Source organism: Zonotrichia albicollis, chromosome 6 (genome assembly GCF_047830755.1).
Source record: "Zonotrichia albicollis isolate bZonAlb1 chromosome 6, bZonAlb1.hap1, whole genome shotgun sequence".
NCBI classification, from domain to species: domain Eukaryota; kingdom Metazoa; phylum Chordata; class Aves; order Passeriformes; family Passerellidae; genus Zonotrichia; species Zonotrichia albicollis.
This window is the reverse complement of record NC_133824.1, coordinates 7,818,289-7,833,042: the sequence shown is the minus strand read 5'-3', so window position 1 is coordinate 7,833,042 and position 14,754 is coordinate 7,818,289.

Here is a 14,754-nt window from a genome sequence, read left to right as displayed (position 1 = left end):
TTCCATCAACATTCTTCATATTTTTGTAATCATTTCACACATGAGGAGAAAACATGGAACAAGGTTATTCAGGTAGCTACAGACATTTCAAGAGGATGACTGTTGGTCACATATTTAACCCTGAGTTTGCATCCCAGTGCTTCCAGCCTCATTACTCAATGCTCTTTACACAGTCTTCAGCAGTCCTTTAAATCTCCCCCTTTCCAGAGGGCTGGGGGTGATAAGGGATGCAATGTATGCACTTATACCACGTTGACCAAGAGCTTATAATGTTATTTCTAAAATCAGTCACCTTGTCTGACCTGATTCCATCTTGGGTACCATGTCAGCACAAAATGTGTCTCTTGAGGCCGGAGATGGTGTTAGGAACAGTGGTAGCAGCTTACAGGCAGCCCATGCCTCTGCCTTGGTGGCTGTGTAGCTCTTGCAGTGTATCCTGACACATCTCCTGCCACCTCTGTAGCAGTCTTTCCTTGTCCCCCTCAAACAGAAGTCAAAACAATGTAGAATAACTTTTCAACCCCATCACAAACTCGTGCTAAACTCTTTCAGCCATTCTCTGCATTCTCAGATGAGCAGGCAGCCAAGCAGTACAACACCCATTCATTATCATCAGATAATTTGCCTCCCTCACTCACTTCATAATCATCTTAATCCTATGCCTGTTGTTGGAGCTTTAGAAAATTACTTAACCTCTAAAACTACTCTAATAGTTCATAGAAACTTTGGTCTTGTAAAACCAAAGATTGAAGATTATACCTCTTCTTGGAGTTCTTTCCCTCCGGAGAGAAAACCTTTATCTAAAACTCCCAAGCTGCTATTTTAAATTAAACTACTTTTTGACTCCTCTCTACCCTAAACTGCACAAGATAGCCCCCATAAAAGTTCTAAGGTGACAAAAAATCTTAGCAACAACTCCAAGCCTGCAACCAAAAGCCACCCTGGTGCCCATGGGTAGAATAGAGCTACCCCACTAAAACCCCATCACACAGAGGAGACAACGAATTATCAACAGTGTCTGCACAAAAAATAACACTCAGAGCTTCTCCCATAACCACAACCAAAGTTTGCCACATGCCACACCCAACAACTCTTCCATGCCCCCATATTTCTGGAAAGACAGAGTAAAAATAGCCCATGATTTTCTGCTCAAGTACACTACAAACAGCACCAGCAGCACAAAACAGGTACCTGGACTCATCAGCCACCCACACCCAGCCACAGATGCCAATACTAAACCTAACAACCCATAATAATATAAAAAGAATTGGACACAACTGCCAATTCTCCTAAAATAAAGCATGCACCCAAAAATGTAACAAAATTTCCCATAATAATTTCTACTCAACCCTTCTCCAAGACTTATGGTTACATTAGGTTAACAATGACCTTGATTATTATAATGCAAAATCTCCATTTTGCAGCTGGAGAAAAACAAGTGTATCAGAAACCTGTTTTATGTGGTGGATTGGGGTTTTTTGGTTGGGTCCCCTCTCTTCCCTCTGTAAGTAAAATTACAGGGCCAAAGAGTTCTGCTTTCGTCTGGGCAGAGAGGTCAGGCATGGGTGGGGATCTCAGCTGGTGCAAGCACAGCCACCTGCTGGCACAGTGAGAGCTGTTTTGAGAAAGGTCGAGGGTGTGAATGAGAATAAATGTGATGTACATTTATTCTACACAGCACAGAGCTACAGAAAGCGTCTCACAATGGTCAGAAGAGGGCAGAAGCATCCCAAGATTAGGTCTGCAGCTCCTAGGCAGCTTTCCCTTCCCTGGATTTCTTTTACATTCAAATTCATAAAATCCTCTTTGAACAAAAATGTAAGCATATGACTTAAAGCAATTATGACCAGCTTTATTGTTATCTCAGTCCTAAAAAAAAAAAAAACACAAAAAACCCAACAGCTCTGAGATGATATTTTTATGGTCTGATGGAAAGATCAGTTTTCTTGGGAATGAGGGGCGTCAGGGACACTAGGGTCTTAATAGCATCCTTGCTTCCTCTCTCACATTTCTCTTAATATCCAGTTGCAGGTCAAGTTCTGTCACTAGAGAAAAGAGAAAATCAAGAAAATATGCTAATTTCTTCAAATGCAATAGTCTTTAAAACATTATCTGCCCTTGCCACTCTTTGTTTATTCATCTTTTGGTTCTGATACCAAGAGGTTGTTTTTATGTAGTTGAATTTAGTTATGCAAGTATCTTTGTTAACACCACTGAGGCCAGAATACTAAAGCAAAGATACAAGAATATTTTGGATTATGGCTCTATGGCATAATATTTTTAACACACAAATAACATCAGTCCTGCAAATCTATCTATGCACAGAAATTAGCTCCAAAATTGTTTCTAATTACTTCAAAGCAGCATCACAAAATTGTTCTCTTTCCATCAAATTACATAAATCTCTGGTTTTAAAGCTGAAATCCAAATGTGAGTCTGCTCCTTCCAGCCAGCAGCTCTGGATGTGGCAGGCACACAGCACAGCCCCCTGTGCACTGCTGCTCTCCAGAGCCCTGCTCTGCTGGCAGATGGGCTCCAGCAGGAACCCTGGGCACAGAGGCTGAGCTGCTCCAAACGGCTCCAGAACGTCTCAGTGAACAAACAGGCCTTTCCTTCAGAGGTCTCAACAGTCACTGATTTTTTTCCATAATGCTCAATAACTATGTCAAAATATATATTACAAACAAAACTTGTTTTGTTTAGAAAAAAAATTCTAAAAATTTAGAACAATTTTTAGAAACAATTTCATTTATCATGTAATGCAAAGGACAGACAGAGCCCCTGAAGAACTTAGCTGAATTCCTTCCTTAATGTAATGCATGCCTGCTGAATCAAACCCTTATTGCAAGAGAGAAATTAATTTAATGGTGAATTGAATAATAGCAATACTAATAATTTAATAATATAATAATGTAAAAAATTAAAACCCATAGACAAGAGCATGAAGGGTGAACAGAATCAGGAATAAACCCTTCTGTTTTGGTGTAATTTGCATGTTCCCCTGGTGTTAAAGGATAGATCTTTGTACAGGCCAGACCCCTGGGTAGCCTGAGACACCAGAAAATCTGGAGACAAGAAAATAACTTATTCTTTCATCAGTCTAAAGTGAATTTGAGTTCACATCTGTGTGACCTTTATTACAATTTAGAGGTGGCATGACATGAAATCTTAATTTTTTTTCAGGGATTTAAAACTGGTTCATCTTGTAATGCACTAATGATGATGGTTTCTAGTTTCTAGTAATTAATTCTTAAATTAAAATTGCAAATGCCACTAAAGCCAGAAATTCTTTTGATGACAAAAATAGAGCTCAAAAATGTTCCTGGCAAAGTTGAAAATGGAATTAAAAATAAGATTAAATTAAAAGGAAGCTGGAATTAAAATTATCCAAAGGCATGCTATATGAGTGGGATGAATCATCCCTATTGGTACAGGATGGGGAGGAACTTTCTTCAGCAGTTTTGAAGAGAAAGCTCTGGACAAGTATGGACTGGTCAACCATGTCATATTACAAAAATGGGAAATGTCATCCGAGGTTGCATTGCCAGGGGTAAAACTTGTAAAGTATGTCAAATAATTCCTTCCAGTGTACTTCTCATTGGTAAAGATTCAGCTCAGGTACATTATTCACTCTTGAGAGTGGCCATGCAAGATACAGACCAATGGGATATATAAATATATTATATAGATATAGATATAGATATAGATATAGATATAGATATAGATATAGATATAGATATAAACATATAATTTCATAAATTTTAACTATATAAAATATTAAAACTTTAAACTGTATAAATAGTTTAAAGAACTGAGAATATGAAAGAGTCTTGACTCCCTGCTATGGATGTGAGATGCAGGAGAATTCAAGGAGACCCACCCTCAAAGCTGGGCTTTTATGACTGTGCAATTTAAAAAACCCTAGCAACCTTATCTTAAGATTCTGATAAGAAACTCCAACACAAAAAAGGGAAGACCAGTATGATACAATAGATTAATAAACAAATGTGTACACATTAAGATGCTAAGAAGTAATTAAAATAAAGGGTTGTATCTGTATTTTAAAAATCACTAAATGATGCTTAGTACTTTGGAGATTAAAGTTTCACTAGCTTGCCTGATACTCAAAAACTAAAGCTTCTGAGAAGACTTAATAATTTCTGAGGCCAGCCATGCCATGATGAACTCAGCCCCAAAGCAGTGCTGCTTCAGAGGGAAGCTCTTGCTGCCTACCACTCCAGTCACATAAAACTGTTTGAGTTTTTGCAATATAAGTGGGTCTAATAACATTGTTATTTGCAATTAAACTCATTTTATGAACTAGGCTTCTAGAAAATTCAAGCTCATCTCTTATTTCTGAAGAGTTTTTTCCTGTTCTTCTCTGAGAAGCTTTTCTTATGCTAAATAATGCCAAGGAAAGGCTTAGGCAATCTATAATTGTCATTGCTCTCTGTTTTCTATTCCTAAAGCTTCCTTTAGTTAAAATGTACTTCATTTAAGACTGAAGAGGATAGATACTGCACATATGCTCTATAAAATTGCATCATAATGTTCTCTAAAAGCTGAAGAGATGGCTGCGAGGAGTTGTGGTGGTGTGACCTTGTCTGGCTGCCAGATGCCTACCAAGCACTCGCCTCTCAGTGAATGGAGGAGAAGCTTTGATGAAAGGACTTGTGAGCTGAGACAGAGATGAGAGATTGCTTAACAATTACTGGCATGGGCAAAAGAGTCTTGATTGAGGAGGATTATATCAGTTTATTGCCAATTAAAAATAGATTGGGATACTGAGAAGAAAGGACAAAACTTAAGTCCTCTTCCTCTGTGGGAGCCCAGGAAAAAGCCCTGGAGGACTCGAGCCCCTGCCCAGGGGGTTCAGAGACCTTGGCACAGAGACCAAGACCCCTGTGCCTTTGATTTAGCCCTTGGAAAAAACAATTACCAACCTTATCTGAATAATTACAAGCCACAAAAGTTTAAGTAGAATGATACTGAATTTATCACAGGGTGAAAAATAGATTTTTTGGGGTTTTTAGAATGAGGATTTAGGGGGCAAGATGGAAGAATCTGGGCATGTCCAGCCCTTCTTTTTCCTAGCCTCCATCTTCTGCTGTGATGTTGGCACTTTCAGATTGGTTTAGAGTAGAAGCTCACTATCTAACATAGGTGATAGGTATTGGAAAGTAATTGTAAATATTGTACATGGAGTTTTTAGCACAAAAAGATAACACCACCCTGGGGGCAGCCAGAGTGCCTCTGTCTGTCCTGCTGAGCTGACCTCAGCAGGCTAGGAGAAAGAATTTTATAGATAAGATACGATAAACAACCTTGAGAACGAGAAATGAAGAGCTTTGACTCCTTCTTCAAGCACTGGGCTGGGAAAAGAGACTTTCTAACTTATCTCAGGGTCACTCTGACCAGTGAGAGACCCTGAGATTCCTCTACCCCTCCCACTTGTTCTTCCCAGGCTCAACCTCAGTCCTGGCTCTGCCCTGGGCTGCACAGGGGTGGGAATCGGGTGAGTGGTCAGTTCATATCCTCTCACCTCAGCTGCCCTGTGATCCTCCCTTTGTCTCCCTGCTCCATTTCAGGGCTCTTTCCCCAGGCACAGTCCTGGCTGGGTCCCTCCAGGGCTACAGCCTGCTCCAGTGTGGGCTCTGAGCAGCATGAGGAGCATGAGATTAAACGGTCATAAGGAAGATAAACATCAGCCAGCCATGTGGTGAGGCCAGTGAAACAGAACGATTTCATGGGAAGGATATGGAATTTTAATTACGGAACAGAGTGAAAAACATCCTATCAAAATGATTGTAGAAGAGAGAGTCTTTTGAAGTCCCTCCTAATTCCGTGATCTTGTCAGGTTAAAAGAATTAGTTAATTGATGCCACATAAGGTAAATTTGCTCTAGGAGCAAAGCCATGATCCTCGACTTTAGTTGACTGATATTTGCATATTTAGTATTTTGTTCTAATTTCTTTGAGGATTTTTTTGCCCCTTCTTTCTTACTTTAAGCTTTTGTCTTTGTGTAGTCTTTTACTTGTAAGCTATTATCTATTTGTCTCTCTGGAAGTTTGGAGGTTTTATAGAGCTGTCCATGTCTATTACCATTCTAGTTTAGTTTTTACTGAATTATATTGATAGCAGTAGCTGCTTCTATCAGACTTCATAAAGTTCTTGGCTTTCTTTTGCTTTCTGGCTAACAAATTCTGCTTTGGGGTCTGCCCTTTAAAATGTAGAACACATTCATTTATGTTCAGTTTGTGCCATCAGCATGGCTCTTGTTAACAAGCAGACTGTTTCTGAGAGTGGATATTTTCTGGTTATTGCATTTTTCCTCAGGTGCAGACATCATACAGTCAAATACTGGGTTCTGACCTCTTTCTTTTAGTCTGTCTTCACAGGCTGTTAATGAGCTTGAATATTGCATTAAAGGCTTGATGACAACTCCCCAGAGAAGAGCAATCTGTGGATGGTGTAATAGCAAGTAAATATTTAACTCTGCTCCCAAGATGCTCAGGCTGTCAGCACTGTGAAGCAGGGAAGGCATTTTGCTCTCAGTGCAGTGCTGTGGTGTCAGAGGGGAGCATCTCTGCTGCCCACGTCCTGGGGTGCCTCTGTGGGATCCCACACAAACCCCCAAGAGGGCACACACCCCACACCACTAGCACATCCCCCATACCAAGCCAGCCACTACCTCTTTCCCTACCCTAGCACCTCTGGGAGCACAGGAAAAAGGTGGGAGGGTTTCCAGCCTGCAGCAGAGAGCCAGGAGTGCTGAATGTGATGCATAAATGCCAGCCTGGCAGCCCCTGCACAGCCCCTGAGCCTTGGTGGGGGCAGCACAGCCCCAGCCCATGCCTGGCATCTACAGGCACTCTGGTTACACAAGTGAACCAAATATTATAAGGTTTTTCCATAGCTATATTTGTCTGAGCGTTACATTCACATTAAAAAGAATATCCAAGGCAATTAATTCTACTGCAGTGCTGCATTAGAGTCACTGAATTCCTCCAGGCCAGGAAATTTAGATAAACTATAAACTTTTCTGAAACACAGGCAATTTTACCTCTCATTTCCTGCCCTTTTCATAAACACTCACGAAGGTTTCCCAACACATGATGATGCAATCAAGATGATAATTTACTTTGGAAAACATTCTGGATTTTAGAAAGCAAATATTATTATGCTGAAGTTGCACAGGGTAAAACCACAGCTGCTGTATTGGGGTAGAAGGTTAATTTGGGACATCTGTAATAAACTAATGACCCCTCTCAAGCCATGAAGAGAAGGTAGTGCACTTTCTATTTGTGTTAGTATTAGGGAATGAAACCACATTACTGGGAGGGAAAGAAGGAAGATATTTTGGAAAACTCCTGGCTCTCTAGCTTTAGGCAGACTGACAAAAACTTTCCTGTCTCAATTTTAATAATGACCACACTTTTGGTGTTTGAAAATCTAAAGGCATCTGCCACTTGCTTTTTCTTTTAGGGGAAGCAGAATGTAACAGAATTTGGCCTAAAAAAGGTGAGCCATTCTGAGTCTTAAGGCACACCTGCTGGTCACAACCCCAGGCTTGCTAAGACTGGTGTGTGCAGAAGTAGGAGAAAATCAGCATTAAAAACTTTTAGCATATTGGCAGCACCCAACACTGACTTTTGAAAGGCTGTCTAAGACATGAGAATCTGCAGCCAGACAGATGCTTTAAATCCTGCTACATATAACCTGCTAGGGCACACTGATCCGCCCCCCAGCTGGATTAAAACCACTGGAGGAAGGGGAAGAGTTGAGTTTAGGTGTTGCTGGGCTGTTGTTGCTTCCCTGGGAACACCCAGAGCAAAGACCAGCAATGAGGGCAAGAATGGTGCACGGTGTTGTGGGACTGAGCTTTTGGTGGTGCAGAAAACAACACTTTCTCTGCAAGTCCCATGCAAAAATAAGAAATTTAATCTGATCACATACTGACTACATGGTGAATATTTAGTCATGCTATATATGACAAAAATTTACACTCATACCAGTTTTCTTATGTCCACTGGTTTTTTCTGGATGAAATGATTCCACTTAGGACTCAGTAATGAAATCAGTAACCACCATTTAAATTTGCAGTTTGTAGGATACTTGAGGGAATGGAGCACAAGATATATTGTCATCTGACACAGCATAAAAATGTTTTATTTGGATGCATAAATGCCTTTAATACTCAGAACTACAATGTTGGAAGATGTGACTATAGTCCCTTAATGAGCACTCTGAGGAAAGACAGCAAATGGAACAGGCTCTGACATCCAGTGTACACCTACACAGCTGCTCTACCACATGACATTTCTAAATGGGCTTCCCTACAACAGTATGTGACAAGTGATAAAAGCTGGTTTGTTAAATCTGACAGTATCTCAAGTCTGTATCTCCAGGACACTTTTCTTTAAAAGGCTCTCAGCTTTGGGTCTTCTTGAAAAGAACTGCTTTAAAAATTGCACTGGCACATTGAAGTCCCCTTGTTTATCATGCCCTATTTGCTAGAAGAAATCAAGGATGTAAAGATATCTGCCTGAGGCACCCAAAACCAGACCTGAATTCTTCAAAGGTGGATGCACAAAATCATTTATCACCTTCCCAAGAAGCACATAAACTAATAAATATAATATATATGTGTGTAGCATATCCTAGTAACGTTATATTTTATATAATATACTATCTATGCATACATATTCTTGTTCTTACTTTTTGAAAACCCTGGATTTAATCTCTGTAGCTGATTTGGGGGTCTTAATTTCAAAAACTACAATTTTTACATGTGTGAGAATATGAAGTGCATATAATATCCATTGAATGAATGACTGCCCTGTCCTGCCTTTCAAAATTTCAACATCCCAGTCACTTTTTGAAAAAAAGTACTGGTGATAATCCATTCTTCAAAGACTCTAAGAACAATAATATCCCAATTTCTGCCTGGAATAGATGTGTGTGATCATCTACAGTAACACTTGGTCAAGACATTTAAGGGATGCCTAGAACCCACTGCCCTGAGGCCCTGGTGTCTTGCTCTGAGGGGCTGTCCCATAAAATGTAGCAGAATTCCTAAGTTTGACAACAGAAATCATGGCCTGCAAGGCCGTGTTCCTGCCATCTGAACATGGTTAAAGCACCTTATTGTGCTCTCCATCTCTCTGTGTGGAGTTCTTTTTACACAGAATTATGGAATGGTTTGGGTTAGAAGGGATCTTAAAGTTTATCCATCTCCAACCCCCTTTCCATGGGCAGGGACACCTTTCACTGGAATATTGTTCAAAGCTTCATCTAACCTGGCCTTGAACACTCCCAGAGATGGGGCATCCACAATTTCTCTGGGCAGCCTGTTCCAGTGCCTCACCCACCCTCACAGTAAAGAATTTTTCATAGCTAACCTATATTTACCCTATTCCATATATCATGTTCAAGAGGAAGAGTAGAGAATAACTATACAAAATAATCTAGTTTAGTATTTACGAGACAATTAAAAACCAGGAAGGGATAGACTTGAATAAAGAATTATATGATGCTATCCTATGCCCAATACTTACACCTTTAAAACCCTGCTTAATTTCTACAAATGTTTCACTGTCTGCTGTGGGCAGATTCCCTGAATCTCTCATTCTGGAAGGTGAAGACCCACCTTCATTTTGGCAGCATAAGCAATTATCCTACAAACAAATCTGCCCAGTTACTGTAGAGGCTCACAGACATTTCTGTGGCCATCTCTTTCAGTGACACAGCTCAAACTCATAATTGTCTCAGCTCACGCTGCCAGATAAAACACTCTCTGGAACAGCAGTGAGCCTTTTCTCCCCTGAAAGCCACCTAAAATACTCATCCTTCCTCTGCTGTCCAAGTAAGCACATATTATGCCTCTCCTTGGAGAGTTTCCTGATCATCATGACTGGTTTACTGGGGACCTGACTGTTCCTGACCTCTCCTGATCATCATGACTGGTTTACTGGGGATCTGACTGTTCCTTCTGGTTCCCATGGAGTGCACTGCCCTTTAGAGACCAAGTGATGAAAAGAACATTCAGTATTTAGTAGCTATAGCACCAACTAAGGGAAGCAGAGATATATTCCCTAGTTTCTACATCAGTAAATTGTTAAATTTAGGTACTTGACTATTTAACATCACAGCCCCTAAAATGAAATGTCACAATAAATACCTGCCAGATTCTGGGAAAGGTGTCTAAAGTCACAGCAAGTAAAAGAATTGATCTATACCTTTTCTTTTTTAGATATAATATATTCAAATACACTCTGACTGTTGCAAAAATGTTTCCCATGTTTAAAGCAAATTACATGGGTAGTATGAATGAACAGGCTGAGGGTCAAACCCTTGGATATAAATGAACATGCCTACATATGTGAGAGCTAAACAATTGTTGCAAAATGGTTTGTGAAAATAGTTCAGGCTCACAGGTACAACCCACCCTAGAAGAGGGTAATTCAGGTTCTTAATAGACCCACTGGGGTGGATTAGAGTGAAATAACACTCAATGACCCATGTTTGAAAATTTACACATGTAGGGTTTATTGCAGAGGAGCACTGCACCCAGATTGGGGCTCCCCAGTGCAAGAGAGATGGGAACACAATGGAACAGAGCAAGATCAGCAGAAGGTTTGTAGGATAATTGAGGGAATGGAGCCCAAGATATATGAAAATAGACTGTGAGACCTGGAATTGCTCAGCCTGGAGAAGATTAAGAGATCTTACTGCTCTCCACAACTCCTCATGGAAAAACACTGACTTTGTATTAAAAACTGCACCATCTTGCTTTATGGAAGACTTTTTCAAAAGGTATGAAAAGCATTTTTCATTGCACAAGAGATAAAAAATGGATTTTTTTTTTCACCAACTTGAGCCTAACCTCGCTAAATTTTCAATAAAGCAAGGGAAACTTTCCTCAAGATTAGAACAAAATATTAAACCTTGGAGTAGGACACTTGCTACAGCAAAATAATTTCTGTCCTGAATGCATCTTCAGGCTCATTCAGATTCTGACTTCCTTCATAGGTGATTTCTTTCATTGTATAGTCATTGTATCTGGTTTGATTAGATCATAGTTTATTTGACTTGATGGGTATTACGTATGGGTCTACAAAAGATGGATCAGTTTGGACAGGTGACATGGCTTGGAGCTCAGCCAAAACCATTGATACTTCTGTGAGCTGCTCTGTGAGATGCTCACTTTGGATAGGCATGGGCCATTCCCCTTACCAAGGGACTGCATGCATTAACAAATACAGGTGTATTGTCAGTATCTAATCACAAATTCGATTTTTTTTTTCTCAAAACTTTTTCTCAAATTTTGAAGAAACAAATTGTTTTCCTCATTATCTTTGGTTTAGGTTTACTGACAAGTAGAGTATGTAGCATCTATTATCAATTACAGTACTGTGTTTCTCTTTTTGGTTATTAATTTTTTAGTGTTGTTTCTTGCCTATGTCACTGTGCCATGTTTGTGGACTCTTTAGGAGAAACTTTCACTGTATGGATGGTGTACAGGCTCAGATAAACTGCTCTCTTTTTCAATACAAACTTTTTTTTCATTATTTATAAAGCTAAAGCAAAAAAGTTTTAGGGTGTCACTTCTAAGTCCATCCTTGATGTATAAAATGTCATTCTAGACACTGTCTTGTTTTCAAGAGTGTAGGAAAATGAAAAGAGGTCAAGAAAAGCCTGTGAGGTCTAGAGAATGTAAATTGTGTAGAAATGCTGAAACATTTGTTGTTGATCTACAGGAAAGAAGAAAAATAAAGGAAAAATCAGAGCAGTCTTTATATCTCTGAATGTTTGCTATGAAAAGGAAGGCAATAAATTACACTTCATTTCAACTGAGGATGAGAGCAAAGCAATCACCTTAAAGAGGAAAAAGGAAAATATAAAGTTTGGTATTAGGAAAGTCTTTCTAACAATTAATTCAGTAGTTAACACTGAAATATATCCCTGGGCAGTTTGCAGATCTCCATCATGTATTCATCCCTGGATGTTTTTAAACATCTCAGGAGAACATTGAATTCTGTGCCAAGGTTGGAAAAATTAACAGAATGGTCTCTTCAGGCCCTTTTTAATCTTCTGTGTCTCTAACAGTTCCATCAGCTCCATCAGTACAGCTACAGGTACACATTTTGTTCCCCACAAAATATTTTACTGGGACAATTTGTGCGCTGCAGTTTTTGCAGCCACCACAGATGGAGCAGACTCAAATGCTTGCAGCCATCGCTGCTTTCCTTGTGAAGTGTAAAAAACTATTTAGTGATGCCTGTGAATGTTTTGCATCTCAAACAAAGGAAGGATTTTAAGGACAGTCGTTTTGAGTAGCCTGTTTAAATTGTATAATTAATATATCAAGAGACTAAGTTGAATGTAGATTGTCAAAAAAAGGAGGGGAAGTCAGACAAAAGTCTGAGGGAGGACTGCATCCTGCAAGCCAGCCCTCTATCTGTTAGGTCTGTTGTGCTTTGTTTTTTTCTTCATTATATGCTTCAGTCTGGGGCCAAGTTGTTAATTCTAAGATAGAGCCTCTCCTTCTCCCAGAAAGCAGAAGAACCTGGGACATCTTAGGAACATCAGAGAGCATCTCCCTTCTGAATAAAAGAGCTTCGAGACGTGAGCATGTGAGATGACTCTGGATCACATTCTCTGGAGCTGACTCCTTGCTCAGTAAACTCACTTTCTCGGTATACCTCAAATGCTACCTGCTGTAACAATGATTGACATTGATCTTGGTGGCAGCTCTGTGTTATTCCTGTTGCAACCAGACAGACAGCATTGTTTGTAGTATTTATCTAGCCTGGGTTTATCCCTGGACTTCTCAGCTGCTGGTGGGTACATACCCTTGACAGCAGCATGTGAACTAGGAAGAGCCAAGGCCCTTTCTGCTTTCTGCACTGCCCTGCTGGCCAGGAAATTGGGGTGGCCTGTGAACCTGGGGGGAGACATAGCTGGGCTGAGTGACCCAAACTGACCAAAGGGATACTCCAGACCATGAGGCATCATGCACAGAATATAAAGTGCAGGGAGGAAGGAGAAAGGGGAAGACATTTAGGGTGATGGATTTCATTTTCCCAAGTAACCACTACCTGAGATGAGGCTCTGCTCTCCTGGAGATGGCTGAACATCTGCCTGCCTGTGGGAAGCAGGGAAATAATTACCTGTTTTGCTTTTCCTTGTGTGTGAGGCTTTTGCTTTCCCTATTAAGCTGTCTTTATCTCAGCCCACAGGATTTCCAACTTTCACCCTTCTGATTCTCTTCCTGGTCCTGCTAGTGGGGGAGTGAGAGAGCAGCTGCCTGGGGCTTAAACACCTCAAAAAAATATTTGCAATGATTCCACTGGGACCCTTCTGCCAAAACCAATCAAAGAGTCAATTGGGATGTCTGCCAAAACCAGTCCAAGTCTAATTGTTTGTGGCAAATTCGGTCTATTATAAAAGTAAAACACAATGACAACCAAAAAAGTTAATGAAATAAGTTAATATTGTTATAAAGCAAAAAGCTCTGACATATGCCACCAGAAAAGGAGTTTGCATCTTTTGAAGATGTTGCTCTCCATAGGATAATATAGCAGTTTGGGTTGGGTTGGAAGAGACCTTGAAGATGATCTAGTTCCAACCCCCCTGCCAGCAGGGACACCTTCCACTAGACCAGGTTGCTTAGTGCCCCATCCAACCTGTCCTTGAACCTTTTCTGGAATGGGACATCTTAAACTTCTATGGGAACCTGTTCCAGTGCCTCACCAGCTTATTAGTGAAGAATTTCTGTCTCACAAGGTCTAATAATGCCTGATGCAGTAGCTTACAGAGACTTCAAAGGTGAAAGACTGGCATAGCTCTGGCAAGGGGAAGAAGGAAAAAGGAACAATTTTCCCTATTTCAGGACCTTTGCTTTAGTATTCCCAAAATGATACATCAATATATAATCTCAATATCTATATTTCCTCTGAAATTTTTTTGCCTTTCTTCATCTGGCATCAATACAGTTGCAATGAATTCTACTTGGGAAGACAAAAACATTACCTCACAATCTATCTGAAAGAAGAGAGACTCTTTTCTACCAATCTCGCAATGTCAGCTTCTGAAGAAGGTGCAAACCAGGGAGGGTGAACAGCAGTGTCTCTGTACCAGAGAGAGAAGGGATGTGAGACATTCAAATGGATTCTGCAGCTGGCAGCAACCAGAAAAGTGTGAACTTGGTCAGTTTTCTTTGGTCAGTGCCTTTAGGAAAATTTGCCTTTTCCAGATTCATCCCTGTCCTATTTTAAGGAGGATTCTTGTTGCTCCACTCCAGGAAAGTATTATTTGTTTTGTTGTCTGTTCAGCATTCATTACTTTACATCCAAGAGAAGGGAGGAAACAAAAAAAACAATTTCTTCCATTCATTTTCCACTGATTTTAGCCCTAGGGTCAGCTTTGGCATTCAGGGAGCAATATGCTTTGTGACCTAAAATACTGGGGACAGCAAACAAAGTGTAATCCTTGCTGATCATATTAGTAGCTTTCTTTTTCAACAAGGAAATAAGTATTAGCTTTGCTTACATCATTGTGAATTCCATCATGCAATCCTGCACTTCACTATCATCTCCCTTTAATGACTTCATGGTCTTTTAATTAAAGTTAATGAAGCTGGGCATGACAAGCATTGGCAAGTGGGAGGAAGGAAAAAACTGATGTCTTCTCTTGTAAGTTATTTTGTATTATTTACATACATCACCACTGAAGTGCCTCACTCATAAAATG